We start from the raw sequence: 10745 nt of genomic DNA, 5'->3' as shown, positions 1-10745 counted from the left end.
GGAAGAACGCGTGACGAATGCAAAGAGCGTCTGCGTACGAGGCTACTCCACACTGTCACCGATCTTACCACGCCCTCCTCAAGGGGAGATACCAGAATGGATAATCCAAAAAAGAAAACAGACCGTCACTAGACGAAGTATAGAGATATAGAGGATATTACATGGTTGCGCGGAGATATGAAATTTATCTTCAAGTGAGCGCAGCGAACGAGTGGGATATCGATTTTTATACCATGCAGTAAAAAATACAGCCAATCAGAATACAGGAAAGCCGTTGTATATTCGACGGTATTCAACCCAACCTTCCCATAGTGCGCTGCGACTGTATTCTCGACGAAATTTAGTAAGCGTATTTTCTATGGCATGGTATAAAATAGTTACACAACACTTTCTCGTGGTATACTATGGAATATCCCACTTGTCACTTGTATTTTCTTGGCATATACACGAGCCTTTAGGCGAGTGTGTATACCGAGAACATACAAGTGACTCGTGGGATATTCCATAGCATACCACTCGAAAGCGTTGCATAACTAGTATGAACACGAGAAGATAAATTTCATATCTCCAAGCAACCATGTAATATTCTGTTTATTATATAAACCTACTAATTACGATGTTTTTGACGATTTTCCGAAGATTTCCGACCATTTTCCGAAGATTTCGAAAGATTTGCAAAATGTTGTCCGAAGGTCGTACGAATGTTTCCGAAAATTTTCCGAAAATTTCCGAAGATTGCCTAGGAAGATCCGAAGATGTTTCGACTTAATATCGATTTACTTTGGCTCATTCAGCATTGTAACAGGGCAAACTTGTCAGAAAATGTTTCGAAATCGATATCTTCACAAACATTTCATTAAAAATAACGCCTGATCGCAGGTTAACATTACATTGTTTATCATGACAGAAATTATACTTTATTCAATAGACTGTCTGAGTAAGGTTAAATAACAAATGACTTTAGAATCATTTGTGCTCATACGGGATCTGCTCTACGGGATTCCTCAACACGCAGAGAATTAGGACAGGAAAAGAGTGAAGCTTGCGAAGGAATACACCCTATCACTCACCGCGCGCTTCTTATCAATTTCTCTTACGTGAATGTGCAGGAGGGAAAATAACATTGTTTTATATATTTATTTATCCACGGCAGCTAAGTAAAAATTGTAAAAGGGAAAAAAACTAGTATATAAAGAGGCCGTGCACCTTACACAAAATAGAATTAAACTACCCAATTTGTTAATAACTATCATGATATGTCATATAAAATAATTATAAAACTACTCCGATTTCTATTTTCTCATCCAAGCAATGGAATGCGCTGCCAGACTATGTCCGAACAATTGAATTAACAGAGTTCAAGAGGATCAATATTCAGAGCATCACCTTCGTTTAGCCGCTTTTTTGCTTATATATACATTTTTCCTCTATATATAAACTTCGTTAATACTAGCTTTGTGACATATTTTATTACATTTCTTGAAGAAATTAGCTACTAATAATTGTAAATATATAAGTTAAGCTACTCTAAAATTCGAGTTAAAATAAAGTTTATGTTATGTTGTTTTAAAACAAATTTTGGCTAAATAAAGGAAATAGTTTGCAGTTGACATCTGAGGTGAAATCGTTATATTTGTGAAATAGGTCTAATATATTACTCTCCATAACTAAAAGTACTAGTTATCAATCCTTCCTTGAAGTCCGTAAAATTTCACCACGTTGTCACAAAAAACCGCTTCCTTCTCTTCATCCGACAGATGCGAAACGCACTGCAAGTAAGCTTGAAAGACTTGACTGTAAGACGCATCTCTCGCTAGGTTACACACTGGCCAATCAGAGCCAAACATACAGCGGCCTGCTCCAAATATGGAAGTCATTTGCTAAAAACAAATGCACACAATTTAATACAATTGTAACGGAATAAGAAACCTTATCTTGGGACATTTAAGCGTCCTACAGGGAAAGTGAGAGTCCAAGGGAACATGGAATCGATCACATTTCAATCTATAATGCAGTTATTTTTATTTTACAAAGAAACTTACTTCAAGCATTGACATGATCCTCCCTGTAAGCTCACCAATTTAAACAATTAAGGGAACAGAAGCCTTAAAAAATTCAGGGCTTCAGCGGGAACCCTATGAAGCCCTGATTTTTTTTCCAGGCTTCTTTTTCCCTACTGTTTAAATCAAGGATCCTGTCATTGCTTGTTTCTGTCTGCCTTGTTAATAATTTCATAACTGTCAAAACATACTTCACGATATGGAGTTTAAGAGTTTGAAAGTCACCTGTACATAGGGGATTAAGTCTTCAACTTTCCAGTTCTCATGAGATGCTTCTGTCACTAGTCCAGAGCTGCAAGCACAAAGCCAATCAACTCAACTCTATTGATTTTATGCTCCATCTATTTCATCCATTTTCCTCACTGAATAAAAAACAGCTCTTGGTGATTGACATAAAATGATTTAAGTATGTTCCTGTTGTAGGGGGAGCCTATCAGTGTTGATGTCCATGGCAGGTCTTCCTTTCCCTCTTAACCATGCTACGTATTTTTGTAATGTTGTAATTGTATCAGCAATTTACCAGTAGCCAATTATACTGGAGGCAGGGTGGCCAAATGGTAAGTGCACAGGACTCCAGAGAGAGATCTGGGTTCAAGCCCTGGCCAGTAATTGTGTTGTCTTCTTGGGCAAGACACTCTCATACTTCCTCTCTCCACCCAGGTGTTTAAATCGGTACAGTGAATAATAATTATTTTAATGCTGGGAGTTAACCTGCAAGGGACAAGCACCACATGCCGGAGAGAGTAGAAATGCCAGTTCTTGTAGTCTAGTCACTTTTGCTATGGAAACTGGGACAAACTCCAGCATGATGGGCGACTAGGCTTAAATGCAGACTTAACCTTATCAACAAACTACCAAATGGTAAAGGCAAACACTGAGAGAGTAAAGTGTCTTGCCAAGGAACAAACACACAAGACAGACTAACAGAAAGACAAACAGACAGGGAGACAAGCTAAAATCCGATTCTGAGTAGATAGACACAAATGTATACTAACCTTAATGATAATATTATACATAACCAACTGATCTAAAGGGCACGGCCTAATCCCTTTTTAGCTCTACTTACATTTTGCAAAAGACATTTGGATTTTCAGCTAACAATTCCATTCCACTTTTCCAGGCATCCATCTTTCCTTCTTTTATTTCAGGTTTTGCAGCATGGTCAATTACAAACTTTAAACTTAAATAAAAAAAAAAACAGAATCAAGTTAAGATCTCACTGATTCTCACTAATTAGCTTGCAAATAAATTTACTGTATGCAACATGTATGTAGATTTTGCTGTTCGCTTTGGGCAGTTAATTAATTCAAGCTTAAACAATTCAAAATTCCTGCAATACAGTACAAGTCACATTGCACAATGAATCTAAGGTACATTTTACATTGTACCTCTGAATTCTCCACAGTGCTGGGTCAGCTTGAATGTACATGTATCAAAACGGCAATAAACAACAAAACATTCTAAATAAATGTAGACACTTACTTTGGAAATTTCTTCACAACATCATTAGCCAATTTTAGATGCCTAGTTCTTTGAGAGAGATACAAAATTAAAACATAATTTTTCTTTGGTGGGCAGCAAATCAACGTGAGCACATGCGGGTTAGGGGGGGGGGGGGGTAAAACCGTGATGGACTAACATTCCATCCAGGGGGGGAAAAGAAATACTTGTAGTCACTTTATGTTATGGAAACTGGGATAAGCTCTGGCGTGATGGGCCACTAGGCTTGTATGCAGACTTTACCTACCTTTTATTATTAGAATTATATTGAATAATTTACTAACCTTATGAGTAAATCATATGTAAGTCCTCTTTCTTGAAGAAATCCTAAATGATGAGGCAACAGAGACAAAATTCCAATAAGAGTTTTTTAATACATACATAGGGGTTGGACAGCAAATCCAGAGATTGAGAGTTCAAATCCAGTGCAGGTTAGCAAAGAAAGAAAAAAAAATTAGATGATAGTATTTAGGGGAGGGGGATAATAGCAGGCAGTAGGGAAGGGTTAGTAAGGATGGTGGGGGGTTATCACACATCAACAGGGGGGAAGTGTTTCCTTTTTCTACTTATTAACCAAGTATTAAAAAAACTAGTGAGAAAAAAATACTAAAATGAAAAATAAAGTGAGATCAAAAATTAACTGCAACATATACACGAGAATTTACGGTGCTTAATACTACATACCTAAACCTCTGTGAACTGACTCTTGGTTCAACCAATCATCTGCTTCCGCTTCCATGATGTGCCTCACCCCTCTAAATTTTGGGTGCTTCATGTAGTTATCAAGGATAACATCCAACTAAAAATAATGACAAATCAAATATAAATTTTCAGAATGTTAATTACTATTTTTGCAACTAAAAATTAATGTGCAAAATCAAAATTCTTTTTATCTCAAGATAGGTCAGCAGAGATCTTCTAACCCACTGGAACCTTTTGATCAAAAGGGTGCATGCATAATAATTATGACTATTGCATGACCTATTATTCCATAAATATTTTTATTTTAATTATTCAGAATATTTTATTTCCCAATTTTAAAGCTCTACCTGCCTAGAGTAAGCTCATAAATATTTCACATACTGATGTATTGACATGTGTAAATTACATATCCCCATATCATAAAACCACTATCTAAAAAAATAGATCTATTGGTGGTTTATTAAAACATTTACATAAGAAGCCTTTTAAAGCACTGGCCAAATGGTAACGCAAGTGGAGGCAAGTAGTCGCAAGTTCAACTTGCTTACAGACTTGGGTTAGGTGGCCAAATGGTGAAAAACTTGCTTAATTAACTAATGTGGGCAAATTTGATCGTCACCAATTAGTGAATGCAAGTCATCGCAAGTCAATGCAAGTCCTGGCCAAATGGAGACGCAAGTATAGATGCAAGTTTTTATCTTGTGTCTACTTGCGATGCCCTTTGGTCAGGCCTTTAAGCTTAATAGCATAAATTTACAATTTTAAAAATATACATTAGGTAATTAAAAAGCACTAGAAAACCGTTAAAATATAAAATGTCAAAAGTAACTCCATACAATATTTTCAAATAATATTAATTTACCTTTGGATCTGTGAGATCAACCCACCCAACTACTCCACAAATTGTTGAGTTCTGCTTGGCCAGTTCTAGTATCCAGTCTGTTGATCAGTCATGCAACAAGATGAAGTTGCTGCTGTATCATTCTTATCATATAAACAATAACAATAATTTTTATTGCAGAAAGCATGTTGTGAGGGAAACACATTCTAGTATAGAGAGACCAATTATGCCATCCTTTGATACAAACAGTGTGAGCACTGATTCAGTAGTGGGTATGGTATTTTGATCACTCAATAACATTGGGGAGAATAATTTGCACAATGCAATACTATTCGGAATGATTGAGCTTAACTACAATGTGTGGTTCCAGAAAATGTCCATACTCCCCCCACAGAAGGGATTGGAAATTCCTGGGGGGTGGGAGGTGTCTCAAAGGCCAAAAGCTTGAAGGAAATGTATGAAGCTTATCTGGAATTTCAGAGGGGTGGGAGGTATGGAAAATTTATGGAACTATACAATGGACATGAAAAACAAGTTAAAGTTTAAATAAAATTGGACCCAGCCAACAAAAGAAAAGATTACAAGCTATAAAATGTTTTCCAAAAATGAAATGAGCACCTCCCAGTGGATTCAGGGAACAAGGGAACTTGGCCATAAAATAACTGGGAACAAAAGACAAATAAAGCTGGCCCAAACACAGGAACAAAAGCTGTGTTTCTGATATTTTAGGGAACAGGGATCAAAAAATTGACAAAATACTTCAAGGGAACAAGGAAACACAAGGGAATTTTTTTGGGGGGAACAAGTGAATATGGCCCGGGGCCCTCCCCCTCTCCTGGAGGGGCTCTGAAATGTACTAGGTGTTTAGTAGCCATATATTATAGGATTTTGTAGTGCATTCCATATAGAATGCAAACTGTAATCTTGAGGGAAATAAGACAAATATAATGCACCATGTCTGTTTATACCCAACCTGGAATAGCTAGTGGTACATATTTACACCCCAAATTGCAAAATAAATGTTTTTTATAAGAAATAATTTTGTTTGTTTATTTACTGCGATAGAGAGCATAACAATTGTGTTACCTGTTTCTTCATAGGTCTGGTTGGCTTGTACAAATATCACTTTTCTAACAGGGGGAGGGGTTGATTGCAGTTTCAAGGTCGCCCAAACGGAATGGCCTAAAAATAGCAGTCAGATCTGCAGTAGGCCAGGGATAGAAAAACTTCTCTGAATCCCATAAATCTGAAAGAGATCAAATTCATTCTGCTTCATCTGTTTCACAATTTAATGTATAAAATTGTGGCTTCTATATACCAGTACAGTCAAATCCCATGTAAGCAACCAGAGAGGCGCGCTATTGTAGTATCATAGTACTATTGAAATAATTGTCACTCCAACCCCCCTCCCCACGAATCAATGATGAATTGATGCTAAAACCAAAACGTACCATTTCTTCTATCATTGAAATGGGGAGGAGAGGTGTTGGGAGTGGTAGTATTAATTTTTCATCTCAAGTTTCCAGGATTGTGGCTCTCCTGTGGTGTAGTGGTCATGAGGTTTGCTTATGACCAAATATCAGCCTGGGTTCCAGTCCACATATGCACCTATTACTGACTTTTTGTTTCTTTTACTTTGACAGCAATAAATCCAAGATTCTAGACCCATTCCCACTATGGCGGACACTGTCGGGACCACAATTTAGTGTCTGTAATAGAAATAGTCTACAGTAGCGAGGATACACTGTACTTTCAGTAATTCTTAATTGCCGGGACTTCAGCTCCTGTCCATAATAACCGGTTGTCCGTTATACCGAGGTGTCCGCAAGGTGGGAGTTGACTGTATTCACCCACACATCTCCGAGATGTAAATATTTGAGCTCCAAGCAGGGCTTCATATCACTTTAGGGTTCAAAGCCTTACTGTGGTGTTTAATATCCATGTAGACTCCATGTATACATGTACATCTGAGCATGCTTAGCTAGCTAGCTAGCAGGTTTTTTAAAATTTAATCGCATAATAGTCTTTTGCACAGTAAGCCAACTTACACACAGAAGCAAGCTTATTTATGCCAAATACCACACCTACACGCTTTTAAAACCCACTCCGCCCAATTCACATAAAAATAATACACCCTGCCATGAATGGAGTTAATTTTCCCGAGGAAAGATTCCAGTAGAAACACTGTAACGGCTGATGAATTGCTGTTTGTGGCCACAAAAATGCAAAGCAAAGATCTATGAGAAGAGAGAAAGAACCAGCCCAGAATGCCTTTACGGTTGGTTTAGTAATTTTAAAAGCTGAATATTTGGGATATAAGCTTAAGTTAAAGATGGCGTCGCGTAAACGAATATAAAAAACAACAACAACTACTCACGGATATGGGCATCTACGATCTCTTTTCCATGTAAAGAATTCATTTCCAGCAGGCTACGGAATGTAGAGCGATGTGCATGAGTCAAAGCTCGGAAATTTAGCGTTAAAAGTCTACCAAGGCGTGAGAAACGAAATCTCCAGAAAGTTGATGCCCTGCCGAGAAGTCATGCAAGCTTCTAACTTTCCAAATACAGTATGTCACGTCATTGGGCGCGTGAGCGCGATGAATGTCACAGTCATACAAATTCCAAAACAATGTCCACTGAGTGATGATATTTATAAATCGCATGCTAGGTCATTCTACACCTACAAAAAAGCCCGCTTCGTGACCTGCTTTACACACCCTCGCTTAGGAACTGATACCTTCCGGGCAAACAAAAATGAGGTGCGCCCGCGTGCAGTAGGTTTAACCGCATTTCCGATGACACAGTAGGTACTTCATATATGGTAGTTGTAATCTACCTTAAGCTTGCTACTTGAGTCTAACCGTGATTGTGCTGGGCTCGGCAGTGGTGGAAGCTAACATTTTACAGACCATTCACCCCGAATATATTATTCCTCCTTTTATCGACCACTCCATCCTGCAGGAGTAATTATGAGTAAAGCCCACCAAACAAGGCTTTTGAACAAATCCCGTAAAATTCCAACTATAAAAGCCCTGACTTCTCTGAGGGAGGCGAGGGTGGGGGTATTGTGACAGGCGAAATTGTGCTCTTCTTTTATGTTCAGGTTTTTGTATTTGGAGGGAGTGTTGCGTCTTAAGAATTTTGGGTGCTTAATGCACCAATATAAAGCGCAAACAACAATCCTGGCCAAAAGTCGTTGAACACCAACTTGAAGGTTTTTGTTATCTCGGTTGGAAACAAGAGAGAAGGGAGATGTGGTGGTCCACGGCGAGTGAATGAACGAAATTTTATCGGTAGGTTTAATGTATTTTGCGAAACGAAACGCAACGAAACAAAGTGAGGAGCCAACCTGTAGAAATGTAGGTATCAAGTATCAAAACAGTCAGATTTCTCCGTGTGATAACCTACAAGCGAAAAAAAAAAAAGAAAAAAAAATGGAAGTGCAAAGTTTCTACGAGCTTTTCGTAGACAGTGACGGTATTCGACTTTTTCTCCTTTTTCGGCTCATCCTCCGTGTAAAAACCTGTGAAACTCACCAGTGACGTAAAAAAAAGGAACGAACAAGGCAAAAAGAACCTAGAAACGATATAGAGCAGGGAAACAATAGCTCCAAAACAAAGAAAAATTTCACAGATTTTTACACCGAGGTTAACCCCCTTTCCCTTTGCATTCGTACCGGGTCACGTGCTTTGAACCTGGGCGGTTGGGAGGCGACCCAACTCTTTCCATGTAAACACTTCAGACACCTTTAGCTCGCCCACTAGGGACAAGTCGGGACATAAAAGAGCGTGATGCGCACAACAAGGAGGGCCAGGCTTTATCCACAGAAACAACTTTTTTTCATGTAAATGCTTGGAAAAAGATTGCTCGGGGATCGGGAGAGGGTAGTCTTCCTACCATCCTTTCTCCATATAAACAGGTCCTACTAAATATTCCGTACGCGTATTCCGTATACTAAGTATTCCGCTCTGCATGTATTTGCATCAAGCACTCCTACGATTGTGTGAAACCATTTACATTTTTCTTTGTTTATAAACAGGCCCTAAAAATATTCTCCTCGCTTTCCCGTGTTTGGTTTGGCAACCGCCGCGCAACCTGCAGACTAGTACGGTCATTAGACAAACAGTACGGAGTCACAAACATCACATGAAGCGAAGAACACCGCAAGAAACAAGTCCTTAACAACATTTTGCTTTATTTACATTCTTAACTACACCAACAGATACTTGAACGAGCCGAGCGAGTGACTAAGAAAATGGCGACTAAAATTTCTAAATCCCCTTTCCAACAAATCTTAGTTGTCCACTTAGCAACTTTAAAGAGCAAGAAATGTCAAAAGAACATTAAAGGAAGGTCTTGGCGCAGTCTTCAGAACCAGCTAAAAAACCGCTTCGCCACGAAAGAACTTTCCCTTGTGTTCTGTCAACATCCTACCAAATAACTACCTACATTCAACTACTGTCAACCAATTTCACTACATACACAAATATTATATTACTTAGCTACTCCTAACAATTCACCTTTTCATTATTTCTGAACAACAAAAACCTGTTGGACCTATTGTTACAATCGCACTATAAGCATGTTGTATTCTTTATCACTTTAACCCGCAAAATTAATAAAAATATATATATAAGTATTTCAGCGAAGTGCTCGTTCAATATTATTTTAAAAGGAAACGTTTCTGTTCTATTTCACTAATTTCACACTACAACAAAGGACACACAAGTTGCACACACGTGAATGGTTAAATGCATATAAATGGAGGGGTCCAATCAAAACTGTCAACACTCAGTTGAAGCTGCAGCCTCCAACAACAAAGCCATCATTTAAGCCCATCACAGTATTACGCCTTTTTTTGCACAAGTTTGTCAATATAGAATCAGTGGGCGCTCAGATTCCCTTAAACCATAAAGACATGAGAACTCCTCTAGCGGGTGAACTTCCTTTTGTTAATGGTTCAGTTATAAATTGGTGAAAACTCGTCTGATCAACTCGTTTCTTATCAACCCTTGAAATAAAAAAACACGCAGTGAAGATTTAACTGAAAACTGACAAAAACTTGTAACCATACTACAACCACACTCACGCCTATGCCCCGCTGGCCAAGACAACCAATACGCTCTGGGAACGAAAATGTCCACGTGCTCAGTGAATGCAAAAATTTTACACTGTGAAAGGCTATAATGATTCTAAATTTCTTGAGATGTCAGAGGAAGTAACATTTTTCAATATCCACCATGTACAACCTACAACTATCTGATTTAGGGAAAAGTTAATAAATAAATCATTGCTCATCCTGCAATCAAATTCTAAAATCTATAAAGAAATGTATGATTGCAGGATACGTCAATACATTATTTATCTTAAACTCTCTAATCTTAAAATTCTATTTTTTATTCTGACTCATAGTTCTACGGTATCCTCTTTTGGATGATAGCTGTTATTAAATTAATGTATATATGATGAATGCAAATGCGCCTTACACTACTGAAGACCTGAAAAAAAATTTTCAGGCTCTGAGCGCTCAGAGCCTGAAAATTTTTTTCAGGTCTTCAGTAGTGTAAGGCGCATTTGCATTCATCATATATATATTTCACTGCTACTGCTGGACACACATTCATTTATTAAATTAATGTG

General features: G+C 38.0%; 1 pseudogene across 1 annotated transcript; it reads right to left on the bottom strand.

The window, feature by feature from the left end:
- Positions 1-890: 890 nt before the first annotated feature.
- On the bottom strand, positions 891-7838 carry LOC144640723 (L-fucono-1,5-lactonase-like; annotated as a pseudogene). Its single transcript, XR_013568431.1, has 9 exons — positions 7481-7838; positions 6190-6349; positions 5125-5201; positions 4245-4359; positions 3845-3887; positions 3543-3590; positions 3127-3240; positions 2286-2352; positions 891-1880 (listed from the first exon to the last, which is right to left on the bottom strand). The product of XR_013568431.1 is annotated as an L-fucono-1,5-lactonase-like (transcript).
- Positions 7839-10745: the final 2907 nt, after the last annotated feature.

Source organism: Oculina patagonica, unplaced genomic scaffold, assembly GCF_052425735.1.
Source record: "Oculina patagonica isolate OP01 unplaced genomic scaffold, crgOcupat unplaced431, whole genome shotgun sequence".
NCBI lineage: Eukaryota > Metazoa > Cnidaria > Anthozoa > Scleractinia > Oculinidae > Oculina > Oculina patagonica.
The sequence above is the reverse complement of the archived record's forward strand: the minus strand, read 5'-3'. Positions and strand labels throughout refer to the sequence as shown.